The sequence below is a fragment of the Pleurodeles waltl genome, chromosome 12 (genome assembly GCF_031143425.1).
Source record: "Pleurodeles waltl isolate 20211129_DDA chromosome 12, aPleWal1.hap1.20221129, whole genome shotgun sequence".
Lineage (NCBI taxonomy): Eukaryota > Metazoa > Chordata > Amphibia > Caudata > Salamandridae > Pleurodeles > Pleurodeles waltl.
Window position 1 is genome coordinate 37,122,314 of NC_090451.1, and position 25,594 is coordinate 37,147,907.

Here is a 25,594-nt window from a genome sequence, read left to right on the forward strand (position 1 = left end):
GAGGAGATGTCATCCATCAGAGCATGAATATACCTCCCCAGGATACAGGTCGCATTAGTGGCTTTTAACGCCAGACTGCAGGACGAAAAAATCTTCTTCGACTGCGCCTCTAGCTTTTTTGAGTCTCTGTCCCCAGGCACCGTCGGGAAAGAACCAGGCGCTGACTTGGACGAACAGGAGGCCTGCACTACCAAGCTCTCCGGCGTAGGGTGCCTAGATAGGAAACCAGGATCAGTTGGAGCCGTCCGATGCCTCCTGGCCACGGCTCTGTGAACTGCTGGGGAAGATGCCGGCCTCTTCCACACCTCTAAAACCGGATCCAGCAGAGCGTCATTAAAAGGTAACAGAGGCTCCGCCGCGGCTGAGGCCGGATGCAACACCTCCGTCAAAAGGTTTTGTTTCGCCTCCACCACCGGCAAAGGCAGGTCCAAAAAACTAGCTGCCTTCCGTACCACTGTATGAAAGGAAGCAGCTTCCTCAGTATATTCCCCCGGGGACGAAAGGGCCCACTCAGGGGAAGTGTCCAGCCCACTGGCCGACTCCAGTCCACGCAGCCCATCACCCGAGTCCTCTAGCTCTCCTTCCTCTAGGGCTCGTTGGTACTCCTGCTCTTCTAGTACCCGGAAAGCACGCCTCCTTGAATGCAGTCGTTGCTCAATCCGCTGAGTCGACAATGCCTCCGCCGAAGATCGGCGCCGATCTTCCGAAGCCACCGACGCCGCATCCGGCGCCACGGGTAACTTCGGCACCGACTGAAGAGCAGCTGAAACAGATGGACCCACCGGAGTCACAGGCCGAAATCTCGACGTCGACGGGATGGAAATCCCTGGGGCCAATCCCTCCGAAGCCACCGGAGCGGCCACCGGCGCCGACACTGGCGCCGAGCCCACGTTCCCAAACGGGAGAAAGGGCATAAAGGGTGCCGGCCGAAGAGGCGCAGGATCACCCAAAGAAAAGGCCAAAGGCCCAGCCGGAGCACCCCCTGGAGCCATCTGTTGGAAGATGGCATACATCGCATTCAAGAATGCGGAACTATCGGCTCCAGGGGTGGGAAAAGCCGGATACTGGGGTGCCTGTCTCGGAGGCGACCCAGACGCCGGCCTCGGCGTCTGCGCCGGAGAAAACACTTGAGGCTCCAATACCTCAATCACCGACGCCTGTCCAGGCGAAGTTGGTGACGCCGGAGAGGGCAACGGCGTCGAAGGATGCGGCGTCACCGTGGGGCTGACCTCCCATGTCTTTCGGCGCCGATCCGGAGACCTGGAACGAGCCTCCCTTGAATGACGCCGAGATTCTCTACGGCGCCGGGAGTCTCGATGACGCCGATGTCTTGGAGAAGACTTCTTGTGATGCTTCTCCTTTGACTTGGCCATAAACAGCTTCGCCTCACGTTCTTTAAGGGCCTTCGGATTCATGTGCTGACATGAATCACAAGTCGAGACGTCGTGGTCGGAACTCAAACACCAAAGGCAATCGGAATGAGGATCCGTCACCGACATCTTGCCTCCGCACTCACGACAAGGCTTAAATCCAGACTTTCTCTGCGACATTATTTCCACAGAGAAAGAGTACGCAGCAAGATATACACTGTAACCGCAAGAGTAACAGTTGCTCCCTCGAAGATAACCGTTTCGAATGCACGGAAAAAAGGGAACTGACGTCCGCACGTCGTCGAGGACCTCTTATTGCCTGTATGACGTCAGACGGCGTCGCGTGCGAGACAGTGACGTCCTCGTCGACGTGCAGAGACTAGTAAGAAGATTTCCGTCGAATGCTGGCGCCATGGGAGTATTCATGAGGTGAGGAATCCACAGGTAGTTGTATCCATCAGAAATACACTGGGTTGAACAGACTCCACTGTCTGAAGGGATTTTACTTTTAGGTTGCTAGTGTTAATCAATAGCACAACAGAAGTCCAAGTGTCCAAAAATTACAAAACCATCAGAGGTCTCCTTAGGGACATGCATCTCTTCAATGTTCTTTTGATCTGCAATTCCCAGCAAAACCATGAACTGCCCACCAGTTTCATCCATGGCGCCAAGATGGCGAGGAGGCAAACGCAAGGCATCCGGACAAGCCACAGGAGATTGCGAAGGTGCTCCATTTTTAGTCCACAAGTGTGGAGTCCAAAGTCTCTGCAACTAAAACAGCGCGGTTCAGTCCAACCTAAAGAACAATTGTGCTCGCACCAAACAGAGGCCAGTGAGCTCATCAGCGAAATGACAAAAAGCCTTCCAACATGCAAAAAGCTACTTTTGGGGGTTTAATCTGCACTATGAGAATACCCCCCGGCCTTGAAAAGGGTAGACTGAAGAAACCGAAAATAAGAGTATTAGGAAAATCAATAAAAGATAGTGTTCTTTAAAATCCTGCCCATCCACGTTTTCAGCATGAACTCAGCAGCCACATTCATAAAATTATGTTGACGCAAGCATCACGTGAAGTTAGTTTCGAGACCAAAGGTTACCCAATGCTGCTGTAAAAATGGACCTGTCATTAAAGCAAGGAGAGCAGCTTAGGAATGCATTCCTGCAGGACCGGTTACAGTACGATGCAGGGGCACTATTGCAAACAGGCTCAGGTCGACACTGCCAGTACTGTACCAGGAACGGGCACAGTAAATAGTGCCACACCAACCGAGCACCCCATTGCCCCCATCAATACCACAGCTGTGCTTACAGACACGTCATAATTTAACAAGGAATATACCCGCAGCAATACTGCTCTAAGCACAACATCTACAAGTATTGACATCCAACCACCACAGCCCCAAAACAGGTACCACGGTCCAGATGAAGGCCACGGATTCTCCAGAAAACAAAAACAAACTGATACCAACTCTTGTACTAAATGTAAATGCCTGATGCGGGCATTTTTTATCTGCTATATATGCCTTCAAATAACGTACATTTATAAACCGAATTTCTACACCTGCCAGGGACCACTAACTACTGTTTTACAAACACTCTTGTAAAAGTTGCGAGAAAGTCCTTTTGCTGTCAGAATGTTACACATCAGAGGTCAGTGTTTCCTAACGAACTATTCTCTTGCTGCAAAGGAGGAACAGAAGATTCCCCCCCTGTTCTGAAAATATTTCTATAAGCGCCATAACCAAATCTCTAGCCAGAGGGTAACACAGCATGAGATCACGCAGGGGAGACAGAAAGAAGGGTCTAAAGCTGCAGGTTCTGCCTGTGGGAAGTATCAATATTTACAGGAACTCAACTACCACGTACTGTAGAGAGGATAAAATGTCCACGAGCACTAGTTTACAATCGTCTTGTAGCAAATGAAGCTCACATTTCACCACGAATTACATTAATGTGCACCAGTCTCCAAACAACCTGGATTACAAGGCCGGGTTAGAAGAATGGTTAGTAGCATTTCCGAAAGAATATACATTTTACCTGGTGACCTGAATGCCCGGATAGGGCGGGCCCTTTAGTCCCGCTTCCGGTGAGGCTTGGTACTATGACTAATTATAATACTATAAAAGCTAACCCAACAGAGGCAAAAAGCAAGGCTTGCTACTCCAACAAAACACAGCCATACTGACTGATTGACAAATAAATTCAACCTGGCTTTCATTCCTAACCATAGCATCTCAGCAACAAACCCTCACGGCTTAAATCGACTTCTGTAAACAAAACAACAAAAAACTGGTTCTAGCCATTTCATGTATATAACCCGGACTGCATTATGATACAGCAGAGATAAGCTGCTACAGTCATTTATGAGATGAACTGAAATATCAACTACCTGTAGCGTAATGACAGACGGGAAAAATATCAGTCTCTCTCTGCACAACTCAAACTCCCAGAGCAGATCAAGAACTGATGTAATACAATACTCCTAAAAGGGGGTTCCCAGTAGAGGAAATAGATGCGGATTGGGCAATTGTAGGACTTGGTGTACGCCTAGCATACACAGAGAACTTCAGGTTTCCAGTGACTGAACATATTGAAAACAAAGGAGTGGACTGAAATTCCCAACGTACAGCATTGTTTCAGGTGATGTATATTAGGGGATGCAGGAGAAATTGCTCTACAAGATATGTGATGTACCCTTACCTCTCAAAAGCAGATCTACGTGAGAAGACTATGACGTGTGTCTGAGAAAAGGATGTCTGCTGCTGTTGAATACAATATTTCCCCAAATGGGTTTGTGTTGTGAGCCCATGTCCTGAAATACCGCGTAAGGGTGTGGGACTGTAGACACACCACTAGCCATGGGCATCAGATGAGTGGTCCAGGAATGGAGGCCACTGTCCACTCTACTCGCTGAGAATAACTAAGATGGGTACTTGCAATCTTGTTCCCAAAAACCTTGATTGACACTACATTTACAAGGAATATGTGCAGAGCCAAAGATCTAGGATACAGCACTGCACGGACCAAAAATATGAAGACTTGATATGAACCACTCATGGCTACTGATCACAGACATTGGAAGCCCAGAACTTTCCACACAATTTCCTCCTTACAGCCTTCGCCCTGCACCTGTCCCCTAAGGTTGTGCGAGGTCACCACCCCGTACAGCAGGGCATCTTTATAGCTCGGCTCACAAATGATAAGTAATGCAGGATAGATGCAACAATGCTTTGTACAATGCCAAATGCTACCGGAAATCTGCACATGCTCAATTTTAAATAAATTGTACGTCTTATATAAACACCTACGGTCTTGGCATCCCAAGAATTTCCACCTAGCCCTTCTACTAGTCCCCACAACTTGGAAAGAGTTCCCCTCGCACTGGCCACCTAGAATCCCACGCCCTTCACCTGCCCGGCAACAAGAAAATACCCGCGGCATCGCGTGGCACAAATTATTAGACTGGCCTCTAAAAGAGGGGGACTCATGCCACGAGCCGAGATGTCTGGCATGTGACAGTGAGTCACTGCGACTCCACGCCCAATGCGCAGGCAGCCATAGGGACATGGACACACGAGGCCCTGCTTGGCACAGAGCAGGGTTTACACCGGCAGGCACTGGCGATGCCTTTTACTGGTTCTGCGATGGGGAACACTACGAGGCAACACGAACCGGCTTCTAAGCACATGCCTTCAACCGCTTGCCAGAATGAACCGAGAAATGTACAGGGCTTCAGAGTGTGAGGCACTGCCAGGGAGGAGAGGGAGCGTAGAATTTACATCTGTTGGCTTCACACCGCCTCGCACATCAAAACCTGAGGGGAAATGAACTGCGCGGCGGCCCAGTGTTCCCGATACATTAGTAAGGCTGTCGCTATGTGTTGGCGCTAGAAAGAAAACCAGACTTCTAGTTGCAGAGTCCTGCTGGGGAGAATAACGCCCTTTTAAACCCATTCCACCCAGCTCCGTCTTGCATTTTGTCCCCAGTCTCAGGCCCACCCCGATTTATTTACCGACACACTAGAAAACAGAGAAAATTCCGAACACACTCCTGGGAGCTCCAGAGCACACCCACACGACTCGTGCTCAGTAACTGCCACATAACTGAGGGTCACACCCAAGATGTTACAGTGCGCGCTGGCGCGTTTCTTTTGTTCCAGATCTGGAAGGCGACCAGCTTTTCCCACCACGCAGCTACAGCCTGGTCAGGCGAGGGGAGTCGGGGCTTGGGTTTGACTCAGTTGCCGTGTACCCAAACAAGCTGCTCCTGCGAGCCAGCTGGAGGGGAGGCAAGATGCAAAGCCTGAGTGACCCCCGGCAGCTGGGCATCTCGAGGCACCTCCTAGGGATGCGGCCATTTCATCCCTCCAGGAGCTGACCACAGGACTGAAAGCACGGCCCATTCCAGGAAATACTGACTCCCCACGTGACTTGCAGGCTGTGCGCATGAGTGAAAGGTGGGGGGCAGGAGACACCGAACTCCCTAAAGCAGCCATCAGTGGTGGCCCCAGAGAGCCTGGACCGACAGACCAAGAGGGTCAGAGACGAGGCAAGCCCCGCAGAGGCAGTCACATATGCGGCTGACCAAGCCACTTCACCTCTGGAAGCGCACAGTGGTGCTGTGAATGTCCCAGCTCTACTCAATTCAGCGACCTCTGAAGGATGAAAGGCTATATCACCATCTTTTTTCTCAAGCGCTATACACTGGTGTGTCCAGCACGAACTAGCAGCACTCCTTGCCCAGGCCCTGAGCTCCACGTGCATGGACTGAAACGCAGACTACACCCCCCCCCCCCACACCCCCTTTCATGGGCTGCAGCGTCCCCGCCCCCCCAAGGCCAGGGCACTTCCTGAAAGAGAAGCCTCAGACCTCCGGTCCAGGAAGTAACAATGCGCCCAGGACACGGGGTGGGGGAAGGGAGAGGTGTGCAGGGCACCCCGCAGCTGCTGCGGCACCCCGAGGACACGCAAGGGCAGCTGGTGCTGTGGGGAGGGTGGGGGCAGGGAAACGAGATGCAAAGCCCGACCCCACGTCTCTTCCCGGACCCGTGAACCCTCCTTCCCGGCTATCTCAACAATAGGGACTCGATACCTGCCCACTCCATAACAGAGACCCCCCCCTGCTTAAACAGTAGGGGGCTCACTCCCCCATCCCTGCAGACACAGACCTGCCACTTCCTACTGTCTCAACAGTAGGGACTCACTACCCCATCCCTGCAGACAACTCTCCGACACTTCCGGCGGTCTCAACAGTAGGGGCTCACTGCTCCATCCCTGCAGACACCTGTCACTTCCTGCGGTCTCAATAGTAGGGGCTCACTGCTCCATCTTTGTAGACACTTTTGTCACTTCCTATTGTGTCTCAACGGTGGGACTCACTACCCCATCCCTGCAGATGCCTCTATGACACTTCCTGTTGTGCCAACTGTAGGGACTCGCTACTCCATCCTTGCAGACACTTCTAACACTTCCTGCTGTCTCAACAGAGGGGACTGAGTACTTACTCATCATCAAACTACCTTGGTACAGCAGACACCTGTGGTCACTCCCGCACCACCACAGACCGCTCATGGCACTCTGCTGTCTCTCTGAAGCACTACCGTTCTCTGTCGCGCCACGGTAGAGAATCGTCCCTCACTACCAGTTTACACTACCGCAGCCAAGACACCTCAACTGGTCTCTGAGGAGCAGACTCGTCACTCACCACGAGACTACCTTACGGCAGTCGAGACACCTCGCTTACTACCACACTACTTTATCACAACTCCACCCGCTGCCACTCCATCACTTCCGGCTGTTTCACTGCAGCCGAGAGCGATCCCTCCCTAGCAGGCTACCCTTCAACAGCAGAGACACCCGATGTCACTCCCAGCTGCCACATTACCAAGCTACACCATTACAGCACCCCCCCCCCCACTACTGCTAAGGTGCGCCCATTACCAGCCCAGTCACCGCCGCAGCATAGACCCCTCCCGTCACATCCGGCTCCCCCACACCAGACTCTCCCCTTGCCCCCTAGCAGAGCGTACCCCACTCCCTCACAAGCCCTCCTCTCGGTAGCGGGCAGGCTCTCCACGGAAGAGACTCCACTTCGGGGGAGCTGGATGAGGTGCGTAAAGATTACCAGTGATGTCTCGGACTGTCAAGAGTCAGGCGGCATCTCCGAATTCAGTACCCGCTCCAAAGAACACACGAATATGCAAAAGGGCTGCGCTGCCTTCAGGGATCTCGAATGAAATCTACATTAAAACGGGCGGGCCGTCTATTCTTTTTTTTCCTAGTGTTTCGTGAAATTGGATTGTAGAGTGACAGCTGTCTGGAGTGCCCCCATTGATGCAGCCACCCCTGGACACCGTTGGGAAGATGGTGTTTGCCGACTTCTAGGACCACCAGAGCACAAAGAAAGTTTAGAGTTGAGTTTCAACAGACCCACTGCTTCCAAGGCGGAATTGAAAACTCGTGCTACTCGCCTCTGGCATGTTATGGCGATGGAACACCTCTCCCAAAGCCTCAATCAGACAAAGGCCAAATTCCAAGCCACGTGGCGCCCGCTGGTTCTCTATTTCACGCACATAGAATTTACCTGCTTTAACCCACCAGGACTCAGCGTTACAACTGTTTGACTGAACCCTCCACTACTTCTCCATCACTGCCTCCCACCATCCCACACCTTCCGCATGGTACCCAAAAGCTCCTCTAACACTACCCACCGATGCTATCCCTACACCTGGAGGGCTGACTGCTTATGCTGACCCAAGGCTGATGTACCCTGATATGTTCATGGCTCTTCTGTTTCGCCGTACCAAGCACTGCACTATGCATGCTCTCGAAGGGAGCTAAGCTGTTAGTCCATTCTATGTCGGAACAGGAGGCTTTGGATTATGCTTCTCTTTCTTTACTGTCAATTAAAACAGCAGCCAATTAAACTTACAGAAAATCAAAACGACATATCCCAAGAACACCTGTAGTCCGGCCTGACCAATCCCAGGCTTACTCCCAGTATAAGAGTCACCATAACAAAAGTCCTTCCTCTTTCTTTGCTGCTGTGCAGCCTAAAATAAGTCTCTTTTCTCCTTATTCTATTTCTTGATTATTGTTGATGTTGTTATATGTTATTTGGCCCGTGGAGCGGGACCGAGCGGCTCTCTTGTTTAGGGCTTCTTCTAGGGACACGCTTTGCGGTCCTGCCCTGTTTGAATTCAGCCACCCGCGCAATTGGAGGGTGTTTCCTCTTCTCCAATCACACGGCAAAGCTATTTTTAGACCCGGTGTCTCCCGCGCGATCAAAGGATTTTTTTCCCTGTATTTATTTGCACGCGGCGGGCCAGCGACTTAAAGCTTTGGAGATCACGGGTCTCCCTCAGAGACCTGATGAGCGCTGCTGAGAGAGCTGTCTGCTCTCTATTTCTACGGTTTAGTTCCCTCACGCGTGCGCACAAGCTGAGACTCCGATTTTCAATCAGATTTACGTCATGTGCCTCACGCAAAGGGACTCCTGAGTTTTTTCCTGCCCCTGGAACGCCCAATGGGGTATAAAAACGTACAAGGCTTTGCCTCTGAGGTTTATGCAGATGCTCCCTCCACTCAAATATTGGGCCTTTTTTGAGACTGTCTCAGTGACATTTAAGACAGCAGACTCTTCTTTTATTGACCTGTAGGGGTTTCCTCCCCCCTTTGAACTCCTGTGCATCCTGCCATGGCTTAGTTTGCTAAGGAGGATGAATATTACCAGGAAGAAGTGGAGGAACCCTTCCAAGATCAGATGGAGAAAAGATTGGTACAGGCCTTAGGCCATCATGTACCCTCTGGGTCTAGGATAAGAGAACCTCAGTCTGAAGAGGGCGGTATGAACCCCAGAGTCTCCTTAGGATCCATATCCTCAGCGGACATCCTTTCCCAGATGGCAACCTCAGTCCTCAAAGATCAAGAATATGGTCCTGGGTTAACACCAGTTTTGGATGTATTTCCACCTCCATCAGGTTCTCGTAAAGAACTGTTACAATCTTCTGATTCGCACTCTGAGTCAGAGTTCTCTGAACTCACAAAACCCAGTAAGCGCAAATGTAAATCTCATTTCCTGGAGGAGGTGGGGACGCAGAAGAATTTGTTATTTGACCCTGAAAACATTATTCACCCCTGGTGCCATGTGTGGAAGAGGCCCACTATGAGCAAGACAGATTGCGCAGAAGTTTTGATAAAGATGTGCGCTCGGAATGTCCATGTCCCTCCCTTCTTGGGAGGGTAGCTGATACCCCTGAACTAGACCCCAGTGTGGCTACCTTCTTGAAGTTTACAAAAGACCCCAAGAAAGGGTTGATCGTGCCTGCAAGGGTTGCCAGGACAAGATGTTGGATCTTTCGGGCCTCATTACTAAGATTCTGGAATTGGCGGTCCAAGTCAAAGAGACCGGTACACATTTGGACCAGAAGGCCGTTCTTGAATGGGCTTAAAGAACCACCTGTCTTCTTGGAAACACGAATTGTGCTATGTCCACAGAACAACAAAAGTAATTTCTTAGGCGCATTGACCCCAAATTAGCAGAACTTGCTCCTACTGAGCCAGGATCTCTAGCTAATGAACTACTTTTTGGGAACAGGTTAATTAAGGACCTGGGTAAATATGCAGCTCTAGACAAGGCCTAGACTTTGATGAAACAGATGGTCCGGACGCTATTGGGTTCAAGTGTCAGGCCGAGGCTTTCAGCAGACCTCCCCCAACTACACCCATAGAGGCAAAGGCTACTATCAGTCCTCCTCAGTATTCTATCCCTCCAGGGCCAGAAGAGGCAGAGGTCGTGGTTATAGAGGAAAAGTAGCTGAACACAGTACAGACCCTTCCGCTTCAGGTGAGAATTATTCCCTTTACAGAAATAACTGTTGGGGGGGGGGGGGGGGGGGGGGGGGGGAGATGGAGGATGGAGAGTCATATCCAAGCTTGGGATCACATTACACAAGACCCTTGGTTTCTGCAAACAGTGCAGGGTTACAGACTGGAATTTTATTCCACCCTGTTTCAAAGTGACCCTCCTCTGCCTCTCCTTTTTTCCCCAAAAAGAGAGTTCTTTTATAGACACAGAGGTCGAAGAACTTCTGCGCAAACAAGCCATAGTCCGCTCAGAACCACATCCAAATGGTTTTGTCAACATAATTTTCAAAAGAAAAGAGGAGGTTTCGCCTAGTATTACATTTTAAAGATTTCAATTCTTGGATAGTGTATCACCATTTCAAGATGGAAAGTATCCATTTATTACGAGATCTGCTACAAGGAGGAGACTGGTTAGTGCGTTTCGACCTCAAGGATGCATAACTAACGTACCAATTTTCTGTCCCCATCAATGTTTTCTTCAATTTCTTTGAAGACACCAATGGTACGAATTCAGGGTTCTCCCCTTTGGTCTGTCTTCAGCCCCTTGGTGTTTCACTAAGCTGCTACATCCTGTAGCACAATTTCTTCGAGGAAGAGGTGTTCGCCTCATTATTTACCTCGACGACATGCTAATTATGGCCCAAACCAAGGACTTAGCCTTACTTCATCTGGCCTGGGCGATTCAAATCCCCCAGGATCTGGGTTTCTTGATCAACAGCAATAAGTCAGTGACATCCCCCTTGCAGTGTATAGAATTCTTAGGTTTTCAGGTGGATACGGTTCAGGCCCAGCTAAAGTTACCGTTGCCAAAACGGATCTCGATCAGAAAAGAGTTACGGAAAGCCATCGCCTCTCCGACTAGATCATTACAGGTTTTGGCCTGACTGGCGGGGCTTCTTGCTTCCTCAATTCAGGCGGTCTTTCCAGGCCCCTTACATTATCAAGCTCTTCAGTGCCTAAAGATCCTGCATCTCCTCAAAAGTCTGGCATATTCGGAACAGATTCCGTTGTCTGAAGAAGCCAGGATGGAGATTGCATGGTGGCTGGATCATATGGAGGCATGGAATGGCAGGGCCATTTTTGCATCCTCGCTGGAGGAGGTGATAGAATAAGATGCCAGCCAGTGGGGTCGGGGAGCTCGTTGGGGCTCAACGGAGACGGGGTGACAGTGGTCCTTGGAGGAATTGAGCCTTCACATCAACTGTTTGGAGTTGCTAGTGGGGGCCTTTGCTATTCGCTCGCTCTCGCCAAAGCCAGTTATTGCATTCTGTTGCGGATGGACAACATCTCAGCCGTGAGATATATAAATTGACTGGGCGGGACCAGATCTCGCATGCTGGCGGATTGCCAATTTTTTTTTGGCATTATTGCCTGCAGAATCAAATTCATGTAATGAGAGTACATTCCGGGTCGCTCCAATGTAGTGGCGGATTGGAACTCTTGTTTTCTGAGGGATGGCAGCGATTGGAAACTTCACCAATCGTTTTTTCAGAACCTTATGGAGAGATGGGGGTCCCTGTTCAATAGATCTCTTTGCATCACACCTCAATTCCCAACTTCCATGGTTTTTCAGCTGGAGGCCAGATCCTTTAGCGATGGACTCAGATGCGTTCCTTCAGGACTGGAAGAGATGGGTGGGTTGGTGCAGTGAAAGGAGTATTGATCCCTTGGGGGCCCAGATTTCCATGATTGCTAACTTTCTCTAAGAATTAGAAAAAAATGGCCTCGCCTACAGAACTATTAATTTCAGATCAGCAATCTCAGCGGGTCATCCACACGTGGACGGTAGACCTGTTGGGGAACATCCTTTGATTTCCAAGATCGTTCGGGGTATTCGGATGGTTAAGCCTCCTCAAGCACGATATTCAGTTCTGTGGGATGTAGATGTTGTTCTACATTTTATCAGGTCTTGGCCGTGTAATGACAATTTATCCCTTAGGCATTTATCGGCCAAACTTACGGTCCTTTTATGCCTGGTCTCATGTAGACGTGTCTCGGATGTGCGAGCGCTGGATTTGACAGGTAGAATCATTACTCCTTCTGGAATTTCATTTACAATTTCTAGGCATACGAAAACTGCAACTAGATGTATTTCCTATCCTGCTTTTCCCTATAATCAGAAGTTGTGTGTTGTACAATGTTTGAAAGTTGTAAGCAAGGGTGTTGCAGGGATATAGGTCAACTGTAGATTTCTCTGCAGAAACCATATGGTTCAGTATCAGCAGCTACTTTAGCTAGATCGGTTAAGTGGCTTTTGGGGGACTGGTATAGACACTTCTGTTTTTGGTGCTCACTCAGTTTGAGGGGCTACGGCCTCTAAATCCCTTGGAGCTGGTTCTCGATTGGAGGATATCATGGCAGCGGCAGATTGGTCTTCAGATAATACATTTAAGGTGTTTTATCATAAACCTATAGTTGATATAGCGTCAACAGTGGTGGAGCAGCTCCGATACACAATTTATTGGCACCTGTACAGCTGTGCTATGCAGGTTATTGAAGCAGTAATCCTCCCCTCTCCAGGGGGGGCTAAGTATTTTACATCATCAGACGTATTTAAGCTCTCACATGGTGATAGAGAACATCTCACTGATGCATGGTTTCATACTGGAAGGCTCATTAATAACCAACTGTTCACAATGCAGTATTAAAAGGAGTGCTAGCTAGGGTCACAGTTAAGAGAAAATGTCATCTTGAGAATAGGTGAAAACTGAATAGAAAAGGCTTTCCTAACAACAGAGGTTGCTCATACTACCTGTAAGTCTTTCCTAGCGAAAAGCCGTATGTGTAAGTCCTGTAGGAGATCTCATCAAGTGGCCATGCCATTGAGTTGGCAACCCAGCGTCTTACGTTTGCATGCTGCTGCTTTGAAGGTTTACAGATAAGGCTATGTCCTGGTTTCTAATACAACCCACTCTTGTACAAAGAAAGGTCTTGTAAGAAAGTACCATCGCTACACAGGCTCTCGCGGCTATTCGATCTTTAACACAACAGAATACTAGGATTCATAACAACTCATTAAAGTCCAGTGCTGGCTGAAGCCAGAAGGAGAGGGGAGCATGGGGAAGTCACACACAGAAATCGCCAGGGATTTCAAGATTCAAATGTTGAAAAGCACACAAATAGGGACTTGCTGAAAGTCGGGTGTCCACACTCCCAAAACAGTTGCGGAGACATGGATAATGGGCACAAACAATAGGCAATTTGTCCACACCATGACAGAGTTTGATGACACAAATCTGCCAGTTGTCAGGGAGGTTAGGTAATAGAGAAGGTGACTAGTACAAGATAAAACACAAGTCAGTCAAGTGGTTGTCAGCAGCCGAGACTGCTATAGATCAACTGGAAGTAACTGCTCCATAAACTGCATATTCCCTTATGGAATCTCCAGCAAGTTTAAAATGCTGTGCACTCCCTTCAAAAGCAAGCTGCAAGGTTTATAGCAAGTGGTGTCTAGCACACTCTAAGAAGGCGAATACACAGCATTAAGAAAATTAAGTATTTTGATGCCACACATTCATATGGAGAACCAGAGAGAGCCAGACATGTTTGTATGACACGAAGCTGCAGTTTGTGTGGCCTGCATGACCTAACCTTGTACGAACTGCTGCATGCATTACTGGAAGCATGCTTTGGACTAAAGCATAACCAAGCTTGAGATCCAGGAGATTCAACGGCCACCTACAACTGAAAAGAGCACCAAATCAGGAAAGCACGAACAGTTCAACTGGTACTGATGCTTAAGTAGGCTGCAAAGCACAGTTCGATGGCACCAACTGTCTGCCATACCTACGTGAACAGAATGCATCAGTTTGGAACACGAACAATGCAAACGAAGACGAAACACACACTCCCACGGTAGCTGCAGGTAAATGACAAATACAGAAGGCATACCCATTAACCACCACACATTTTTAGGCGTTTCAAAGTGAATCTACACACACAGGTGCTTCAGGGTGCTTGTTTAATACACGTCAGGGAGGGACTCACTAGCGAAGACAGCATCCACCTGTGTTTTAACACTACAAAGAATCTGTGATGGAGAGTATCACCAAGGAAACGGGTCAACAGAAACGTCAAAAAGATGGTGGTTGTTTCAAGCAGCTAATCAGTGCAAGACACCAACAGGGCAGATACAACAAATCTCAAAAGGTACGCAGGAAGACACACAACCTGGTTCATAGACCACCAAAGCACATAGAGGCAAAAGCCCTAAGTGATGGAGAACTTGGGAACCTTTGCAACATCCTATTTATCAAAAAATTAAAAAACTGGGGGCTTTCATGGGTCCACCTCGTGCTTTCGGGAACTGTTTGGAAGCAAAAAGCCTCTGGCAGAAACATGATATTTAAACTCATTACATCTCAAAAAGTCTATATGGTTCCCTATGCACTGTCAATGGGACACAAGTAATACTGTATACTCTTCCTAACTCCTTTTTCCAAATACATGCAGCTGTCCTTCAAGCTTTCAGGGGGTGATTGTGGCTCTATAAATGTGGGCTACCTGCTTTTGTGACTAAGGAGTGATGAGGGCCTGAACAGCATCCCTACAGATAGCACTATGTTCGGCTCACTAGACCCTCATCTACAACCGTGAGATTGTGCAAACTGTCAGTCAGGGGTGTGGAATTTATTAAAATATCTACTTGTCCAGTGGACAGGTTGCTTCTCAAATCTACTTGTCCTGTAAAAAGATCTACTTGTCCCTTTGGTGCCATGTAGTGTGGCGACAAATTATGGCAGCAATCTCATTATGTAAGTGCTCTGATAATAGCCTCTCTGATTATGCCAGGGCTACTACCATAGTAGGGCTTGAATAATTGCAGTTTCAATCCCTACTGTAGCAATTTCCTTATTTTGCCACCTTTCTGCAGATCTACATACTGGGGCTGGAGGAAGCAGTAAGCAATAGTTCTAGGGCTGGAATGCCTTTGAGTCTGCAAACCTACTAACCTGCATGTTTTAAAGATTTTTACCAGCTTCTCTCTAATATTTTCCCATAATAAGAAAGGTTGGACATTTACTCCTGACAATGGCAGAATTAGAACTTCTTCCAGGGTTGGGAAGAAAGTGGCTGGAGGGAAAATGAACTTGCAAATGCTCAATAGATTTTTACATGAGCAAATCTACACATCGTATTTACCCATGCTAAAATACAGTTCACAAATATTTTATAGGGGTATGACATATACCATGGGTGCACTTTTGTGACTTTCTTTAAGAATTTGGGGCCACATGTAGGTAGGTTCAGATTTGCGACCTGCAAATTGCGAGTCGCAAATCCGAATGTAGGATGGTGTCCCTGACACCATCTGTGATTCGCAAGGGCTTCGCAAATGCCCATCTCATGAATAATCATGAGGTGGGTCGCAATTTGCGACCCCCTCGCGAATGGCGGCCCTCACAGGGATGGTGGCCTGCTGCAGACAGCAGACCACCATGTCTGTGACTGCTTTTCAATAAAGCAGTTTTTTTTTTTTGTATTGAAGCCCGTTTTCCTCAAAGGAAAACGATATGCATAACAAAAATGAAAAATTACAAATGAAACGTTTTTGTTTCATTTTTTCAGAGCAGGCAGTGGTCCACAGGACCACTGCCTGCTCTGCAAAAATGTTTACAGTGACATTCACAATGGGGAAGGGGTCCCATGGGGATCCCTTCCCTTTTGCGAAAGTGTTTGCACCCATTTGAAATGGGTGCAAACTGCGATTGGTTTGCGCCCGCGGTCACAAAACAATCCTACATTGCACTGCGAGTCGCAATTAGGAAGGGAACACCCCTTACTAATTGCGAATTGCAAACCCGTTTTGCGATTCTGTAACCAGGTTACCGAATCGCAAAACTGGGTTTGTGCATCGCAATGTGCTTTTTGCATGTCGTAAACAGCGAAAGTCGCTGTTTGCGACATGCAAAAAGCTACCTACATGTGGGTCTTGGTCCCTAATTAGGTCTGGTGTTAACAAAGACATTTTGTTTTTATTAAACTTCTATTTCTGTCTCTTTCGGCCGGCTTTACTGTGAGTGATCACATTCTGCTCTTCCACAAGGAGCATATTGCCACACAAAGTAGTTTTGTTCAGTGTCAGGAACTACAGTGGCAATCAGTGACGTAACGAAACTGGAGGGTGCCCCTTTGTAAAGAACATGGAGGAGCCCCCTCTCCAGACTCACTCAGGGCAGGTGCTGTGCTGAAGGGGCCCCCTGGAGGGCGGCTGCGGGGCCTTTGTTATGCTGCTGGTGTGCTTTTAGAGTTCAAAACTTTTTTTGGGGGGGGGTTTGCCAGTGTTTGTTACAATGTTGAGGGCCTGGTAGCTCCCACAACAATAAAGTGTTACAAAAGCCATGTCAAAACAAGACACGCATTGATGAAACTAAAAGACTTATAAAAATAAGTCAGATCAGTTGGCTTTGTCAATGTTTGTTTATTTTCATGCTTCCCATAATCGTGTTGAAAATGGTTACACTGATTTTCCATTAGAAATATTTTTGGGAAATACTAGCATGCATCAACACATTTTACTAAATGACACTTCATTTGCATATAATCAGAGAGCATTCTGGGAGCATTATACTTAGCCTCATAGCCTAAACTTTTCAAACATGTGTATACACGTTTTTTTTTTTTTGTACTGGAACCAACGTTAGTAGTGAAGTGTGACCTTAAAGCATTTATTTACAGCACTCACCCTAATAATGAAGGCTTTCAAATAATGAACCATAAATACAAGTTCGAACAGCATTGTCTTTTGGAAACACATTACCTCAAATGCAGAGAGGTCCACTCTCTGTAATCAGGCAGCCAAAGGGCTTGTGCTGCAGGGGGTTGGGCCTACTTGTCCCAAGGACAAAGTAAACATAAAAACTTGTTGCCCTTGACCCCAAACAAGATGTCCAAAGAAGAGGCAGAAAAAAAAGTAAATTAAACCTGCAGCACTGTTTATGATTATATGTTTGATAGGCTCCCAAGCCATGCCTCGGTTTGTGCGATTGAAGGGCTTGGGCCTTCGGTCTTGCCTCCTAAATGCCTGTAATGGTTACTGTAATGGGTCCGGCAAGATGCCTTTATCACAGACAATTGAAAATCGGGTAGTACCTTGCATAGCGAGGTTCTTATTGCCTTATTTTTTTGGAGCCATGCTAATCTGAATTCAGAGCCAGAAGAGTACTGCTAGAATGGATGCCCGTAAACTCGATTAAACCTAAGGCCTACCAGAGAGAAGTCAAAGAACCAACACAGCCTCTCCTAGGCCACCCAAATTTACAGCTCTATTTGGAGCAGAGAGTCCACTTGCATAGAGTTCACAATGCAGCAAAGGACGAGATCACAATCTTCAGGTGAAAAGATTTAAACCCAGGTAGAGAAACAATAGGGAGCAGCGGCCCAGAAGGTAAGGCTTTAAAAGTGCTACGGGGAGAATGAGAATGGACATGGATGTATTGAGTGGATTTAATTAAGCACAGCACCACGCAATAGCCTGCCACAAGTAGGCTTCCGATGGCCTGCAACAGGGTCACAGAACCGGAGGTTTGCAGTATACCACAGAACACTTTGGGCATTAAAGATGGATCACGGCTGAACATTTCAACAGGGAAACATACTCTACGACCTGATCCATTGCAAAGGTTACCGTAGTGGAATTAAACCTAATGTGCTTTTAACTAACTCCTCAAAACCATTCATGCTGCCAAACTAAACACCAATTTATTTTGGTGCAGGTCTGTGTCATGAACACAGTTCGAACTGGTAACCCAACGGCAGATCCTTCAAAACATTTGCCTCTGTTTTTTTAGGGAGAGCCAGTTCAGGGGGAGGAGACCCACAAGGACACTCAGACGTGTGCGTGTGAACAACTGCAGTAAACCCTTGCACGAGGTCTAAAGTAGCATTATAGTAGGTCTGAGGTCCAGAAGAGTAAGCCAATATTCAAAAGGAATTCATCATATTTCCATGACAAGCAGCCAAAATGCTGCACTTTAGATGACAATTGTAGTAACGCAATACAAGACAGACTTTACTCATACTAAATCAAGCACAAGTTTGCAAGAAGACAAGAAACCTCTCCCTATTGTAGCCTTACAAGGTTTGCGCCCAGTTATCTTTTTGATTAATTAAGCGTCTAATAGTTTACAATCTACAGAAGAATATAACTTATGAAAGAATGTGGCCTTCACAACCAGGACGTGCTTCTCCAAATGCAACCAGGGACAATTAAATAGGCTAAAAGTCAAGTTCTGACACCAGAGTTCCTCTTTACCATGACAGCAGAGTTCCTCTTTACCAAAGGTATTCGTTTGGCAGGCAAATCCAAATAATGCAAAACTAGATTTTATATGTGATAGACACCTAGCAGCAGATTCCTTACCTTTGAGTTTTCCCAGGCATCAGACTGGATCTGGACGTTTGTAAGCAGTACCCCTGTGTGCCGATAGGGGACGTTGATCGGTTGCACGTGGTGTAGACCACGACGGAGGAGACGTGCAAAGTGCCTATATAGGCAGCACCCCAGTGCGCAGTAGTCAGTTCTTTCCTTTCCATGCCAGTTAGCGCAGATCTGTGAAGAGCTTCCTCTTCAGTCACTTTTTAAACTGATTTTTTTTTAAAAAGCTTTTGCAAAGCAGTGTTGAAAAGTTTTTCTCCTGGTGTGGCATGAGTGTCATCTGGAAAGTCTGGCTTCAAGCCCGACTGTGCCGGTCACCAACAAATAACATTAACGGACCCTCGCCTTGTTTGTCTTTGGTACCTCAAGTGCGACCACTGCATTAAGGCCCATGTCAACTGCCGCACAATAAAACCTCAAGGTCCTGGCATCTCAACACGCAACGCTGCATTGGTTTCCATAAGGGTTGAGGAAGGTCCTGAGATCAGTAGCAGAGTACAAGATGATCGTCACATTCAACGTAGTCAGGACACTCCTGCAAGTCCACCTGCAAGAAGAGAAGTAAGAAAACAAAAGAGGGCTTTGACTTCACCCTATCTGTCTAAGTTATCCGACGAGATGAGGTAATGTTGTATTATGAGGCCTTGCTCTGCAGTTGATACAGCACCTGTGCGCCTCCCAGAGTTTCTGGGACCCGCAGTGCCTTCCTCCCAACTCCCACAGTGTTATGAGGCCAAGCACCTCATATCTGGGCAGCCCATTACCTCCAGCCCACCAGTAGGTTTACAAGGAGACCCTACTGGTTCCCCGCCAGGCACTCCGGCCATGTCACCAGTTGTGCCCCTTGGACCCACTGATGGATCCAGACCAGCGCCATCCACAGCACCTCGATCTTCCACGCCACCAATCCTGATGCAGACACTCCCGTCAATGTTATCTCAATTCTAATCCCCGACTCAAACACAGAGCCAGGGGGGAATCGTCAGATGCCTGCTTTTCACACAGACTGGAGCCATGTCTTCCAGGTCAGATCCCGAGCTCTATTCCTATGGGTGTGGACTCGGGGAGGCTGGCCATCACGGTCGCCCCCCCAGGGACCACAGTTTCCTTACCCCTCACCCTAACCCGGAGAGCCTGGTGGTCCAAGCCTCAACTGCCTGTGTAAACCTTGGCACACTCCCTACCACCCCACTGGACAGGGAATCCAAGAGGCTGGGCACTGTAGGAAAGGAAATTTTTTCTTCCTCCAACCTGGCACTGCGGTTGGTTCATGAACACTGAATACTTTTCGGGCCGTTACTCCCATGCACTGTGGAATATGTTTTCACAGATGCTGCAAACGTTACTGGAGGAGGGTCAGGCTGTGCTGACGAGATGCAGCGATGTGGACTGCACACCACTGACTCGCTGGGCAGAGCAGTGTCATCGTCAATGGCCTTACAGCACCACACCTGGCTGAGGACGACTTACTTTTGAGGAGAGGTCAAAGCATTGCTTATGGACATGCCCTTAGATGGCACCCACCTCGGGGACTCGCTACTTTCTGTGCCCAAAAGGGACAGAGGACTTCGTTCTAGCCTAGACCTGCGCCCTCTCAATTTCTTCCTCAAGAAGAAATTCTAAATTCTCACACTTGCTGAAGTACCGTCTGTCCTGGACCAGGGAGACTGGATGGTAGCTTTGGACTTGCAAGATGCTTACTTTCACATCCCCGTCCTGTTAGCTCACACATGTTACCTGTGGTTCATGGTAGGTCACAAGCACTTTCAGTTCATTGTGCTCAGGCGTTCATCAAGTCGAGGACGACGGCTGCAGCTATTTGCAGGGATCAGGGGGAGCTAGTCTTCTACTATCTTGATGAGTGGCTGATGAAGGCCGGCTCACCTACCACCTACAGCAGACTTCCTTCATTTGCAGAGGACACTATAAATGTGCCCAAGTCACACCTGACTTCCATTCATCAGAGCTGTTATGATGTTGTGCAGTTTCAGACTGATCCTCTCGAACAGAGTTCAGGATATTCAGGCTATGATACCAGTGCTTCATCCTCTATCCTGGATTTCGGTGAGAGTGACTGAGGCTGCTTGGCCTTAGGGCCACCAGCATTCTGCTTGCGATTTATGCCCGCTGGGTAACGTGGGCTGTGCAGTGGGATCAGAAGTTCAATTGGGCAGGGCATCACAGGAGTCTCTCTGACATGGTCCAGACCTTGGCGGGAACTGCAAAAGACCTGCAGTAGTGGCTAACGAATAGTGTGTGGGTTGGAAGCAGACCCCTCTCCATTGCCCAACCAGATCTGACAATAGTGACAGATAAATCACTCATGGAATGGGGCAAACAACTGTGAGAGGTGGAGATCAGAGGCCTCTGGTCGGCAGTGGAATGGAATCCTGACTCCACATCAACTTACTGGAGCTCCGAGAGATCAAAATGGCATTAGAAGTCTTTTTACCCTCCATCAAGGAAAGGCTAGTGCAGGCATTCACAGACAACACCACTATCATGTGATACTGCAACAAACAGGGCAGGGTGGGGTCGTAGACCCTTGTCATGCGGCCCTGCCACTCTGAACATGGCTGAAACGTCCTGCGGATCATGCTGTACAGTAAGAGCTGAAACACATTGGACAAAAAGCAACCCCCTGAGGGTTTGCAAGGTCATTCCACTACAGCAAAAGCGGTCACCACTGAGTTGGCATGCGGAGTTCTAGTCCTGGACATCTGTCAGGCAGCAAACTGGGCCTCATTGCATACATTCACAATACACTACTGGCTTTGTAAGGGGGTACTGCTTGGTTATCTATACAAAGTTATGAAATATGGCGCTTTAAGTCTAGCAGATGAAGAAGTTACTTAACTTGAGTAACACTATCTAGCTGCAGATTACTTACCTCCCCACCATCCTCCCTGCTTTGCGAGCAAATTCTAGAGTCATAGGGTTCAACCCCAGTGTTCTTCGTAGCTTTGCGCTCCCAGCGTGGAAAGTCATGAAAATAAACTCATATCAGTGCACAAGGGTGGCGCCTATATAGGCACTGCGCATGTCACTTCCAGAACAGCTGTCAATGGCATGTGGAGCCGATCAACACCACTTACCGGTGCACAGGGGGAGTGCTCAGAATTGTTTTTTTTTTTTTTAGCTCTAGCGTGACTCCTGGGGAAAAAAAGGTAAGGAATCTGGGACTGATCAGTCGCCACCAGATAAGGCATTAATGCATGTAAGTAACGTTTTCGCCAACAGCAGCTACAAAGCCATATGCAACACACACACTGAAAAACAGCTGCAAATAATGGAGAGCACCAAGCTACTTTTTCAGCATTGGTGTGGTAAGATGTACATGGGTAAGGCCAGCTTAATAGTAATTAGCCCCCCTATAGCTCATCTCCATCTGCAAGACTGCATGTTACTATTAAACTATCAGGACTAAATCATGAATTATCAGTGAAAATAAAAGGTCCTCATTCAGGGACCACGGCTTACACATGTCTACGGTCCCAAGGATAAAAACAACCTGGTGAAATATTTTGGATTGTAACCAATGCACAAGTCTGAGGTAGGCACAACAGCTCAGAGCAGCTAGAGCAACTCCCAATAGCTCAGAGTAGCTATAGGGTTGCCTATAAACTAGGCGAAGGCTACAGGATGCTTCAGGCATAGGGAACAAGAACAAATATGGAATAGTTCGCAATCCAGCATCGATGCAAGACACAACATACCTCCTCCAAGGCCAGTTAGTCTCTAACAGGACTTTGTACCTTAACAGGTGTTCAATGATTCCCAACATAGGTAGTGAAGAACCCTGGAGCAGCACACATCATGCAGGACATCCATAGACCCTTGGATAACATGCTTACTAGACTACTGCACAACTTAATAGACCCACTCATCTTCACGACGTTCAACAAACCTTACATAAGGAATCCCCAGGAAAATTCACTTGTGCTAATCTGTTATTCTTGAATTTACACCATGGAAGCTTGGTAATATCAAAAGCTACCTGAAAACATACTTATTCATACCAAACTTTGCCTGAGAACATCTGACTCAATTTTAAAGCCGTTTCATTGACTACATAAAAACAGATGTAACTATTACACCAGAACTGTGTGGGTAGTGTGCTTGCTGTGGCAGAGCCTTCTTTCGGGTGCACCACAGAGGCCTGCATCAGTGACCACAGGACATGGTACAAATCCCGGTCTTAGGTTGTCTCGGTCCCAGCATCTGCTTGGCCAACGATGCACAATGTGTTGCCGGCCTCAACATCTGCCTCTGTACCGTCATCAGCCTTACCCCTGTAGGGAAAGCACTTTCTGTAAGGCAGAATTAACAGAGAAAGGTCCAGAAGAAAGAAAGGTCCTTGCTCCTTGACCTGCAAAGGCGCACACTGGGTACAATCATGACACCGTTAAGATGTTGGCAGGTCACTTCCAGGAAGAGGGGAAAAAAAAAAACTAAAGAAAAAATTTAAAAAAGAAAAATCGGTGTAGGACAAATCTTAATCCCGCTGTTGTGCACAAAACTGTTTTCGTGATCCTTGCCTCTTCCCACACAGAAACCTAAAGTCAGTGCCTGACAAAAGCTTGAAAAATTTCATGAAAACCATTATATGGTGTAATGGGTACAGTCAGATTGCTTAAATCAGGAGCAGTGATTAACTGAAGAATGGATCCACCACACCATGGCCAAAAGAAAAATCAAGTGTTCACCCATTAAATTTGTAGAAATCATTTAGTGAGGCGCCTGGGCACAGAAAACTGAACGAGAAAGTTGGTGGACACAGGTAAAGCCTAGAGTGACCCTAGTTCAGCATCCACAGACTGCTCTACCAATTCAGCTCTGATGAGGAACGATGGAAGCAGAGCACTTCTACAAACCTCCCAATACATCTTTGAGGATGAGCAATGACCGCAAAGCATTGCCATAATCACACACAGACCTCCTAATCCGCTATGATGAGGAGCAATAGGTGCAGAGCATGTATACAGTCACGCACAGACCTAACAGCTGTGACAAGAGTGATGAGAATGGAGCATGCCTACAATTACACACAGACCTCCTATTCTAGCTCAGATCACCGATGGCAGAACACTTCCTTCTAAAATCACCAAGAGACCTCGCAATCCAGCCCTGATAAACAGCCATGGCAGCCAAACAGTTCTACGATCATACACAGACCTCTTAATCCAACTCTGACGAGAAGTGACGAAAGCACTTCTCCAACATCCTCAAACCTCCTTACCCAGCTCTGATGAGAAATGATGGCAGCAGCGCATGTCTACAATCACACAAAGACCTCCTAATCCAGCTTTCGATTCGCAGCAATAGCAGCAAAGCACTTCCTTCTACAATCATGTCATTCTGCAAACGTGCAGGCTTTTAACTGGCAACCCACTTTATAAAAAAACTGTGCATCGGAACTCCCAAGTGACTCGCACAAGCTACCCCGCTCCCACTCAACCTTTCTGACTTCTAATTTTCCTCCAGAGAATCGCAATGGCCTCCTCCCCTAGTTACCTGGCAGTCACCGGGTGGCAACCTTAGAACATGCACTATTTTGCAGCAGGACTGAGACGTCTCAGATCAAGAAACTATTTCCAATCATACAGCTCTGCCGAGGGATATCCTCCTTAATAGGGGGGGGGGGGGGGGGGGGGGGGGAAATCTCATCGCAGAATGTGGCCCATGCGAAGCGAAACTCCTCAGCGGTGGTACAGCCTGAAAACTAGCTCGGAGGTGTTCAACACGCCCCACGGGATGGATGACTGTGATGGGCCTGGCCTTGCTCTGGGATCCAGGCTCAAACGGGTTGTACTGCCCGTATATTAGTTACAAACAACCAGCGACAGATAATGGGCAAGAAAGGGGCAGGTTGACTTCCAAGTCCAAAGGGCAAAGTTTCAGGACGACGGCTGCAGTGGTTTACCTACCCGCGCGATGCTAAATCAAACACCCCCAACGCCCCCTTATGCTTACGCTCGCGTGTTTTAAAATGCAACCCCATGAGCTGTGGGCTGGGGTAACAGTTCCAGAAGCAGCTAAACAGGGCCCCTAGATTAGGGAGGGGTCTAACCGCGGGGCAGGAGGTGGGGTCCAGGTCATTCCGGCACAGCCACGGCTGAAGGCAGGACGCCCGAGGTATCCCTCACAGCAGGACAGCCCGAGGGCTGCCATCTCGGGCACAAGCACCTCTTAGGAGAGAAAAGCCAGCAGAGGGGGAGGGGAGACTCTTATTCTGACACATGATCCTGCCTGGCAGCCAGCCGGGTGAAGAGAGCCACGACTTGGGCTCAGGAGACACACATGAATATCATCTCCCTTAGTCACCCTCCGCCCTCCCCCACATCCTGAGCCCCACAGCCCCCGGGCACAGCCACTGCCAGACAAAGCAAGGGCAGCCTGCTCGAGGGCACCGTGGTGCCCACTATAAAGGCCCCCGCTGTACTCCTCCACACACACGACAGCACAGAGACCATGGGCAAACCCCGCAGCCAGATCAGGCGTGGTACCCACTGGGCAGGCCCTTTAATAGTACACCAGAGCATACGGCCTAGAGGCCCCCCACTACTACACAGCTACCTCGACCAAACCAGGATACAGGCCGCAGAATTCCCTCGCTACACTGGGCAAGACAACGCCAAGCCCTCCACAAAAATCAGACCACGACAAGGTACAGAACCATACACTACACCAGGGAACACAAGTAGGATGCAGAAACCACCAGCGTCCAACAGGAGAGGCTGCAGAACACACCACTGCACAGTCTGTCTACTACAGCAAAGTACAAGACGCAGAAACCTCCAAACCATACCCAAGGAGAATGACACCCTCCGCCATGAAACACCAGGGGCAGAAACCTACAACAAACCACATCATAACACCGCAAGGAGCTGAACATGCACTACACCGAGCAAACGCGGGATGGAAAATTCATCAGCACACAACAAACAGTATAGGATGCAGAACCTACCACTACACCAGACCCC

At 48.4% G+C, this 25,594-nt stretch overlaps 1 protein-coding gene across 6 annotated transcripts in view; it reads right to left on the reverse strand.

The window, feature by feature from the left end:
• The window catches only part of GATAD2A (GATA zinc finger domain containing 2A), a 268,346-nt gene that overhangs the window by 215,354 nt on the left and 27,398 nt on the right, over window positions 1-25,594 (reverse strand). The window contains exon 2 of one of the 6 annotated variants that reach the window (XM_069215733.1): window positions 18,597-19,158. The exons of the other annotated variants lie outside the window; for them this stretch is intronic. The gene's annotated coding sequence lies outside the window, so the exon portion shown is untranslated. The remainder of the gene's footprint in view (window positions 1-18,596; window positions 19,159-25,594) is intronic. 6 annotated transcript variants of the gene reach the window in all.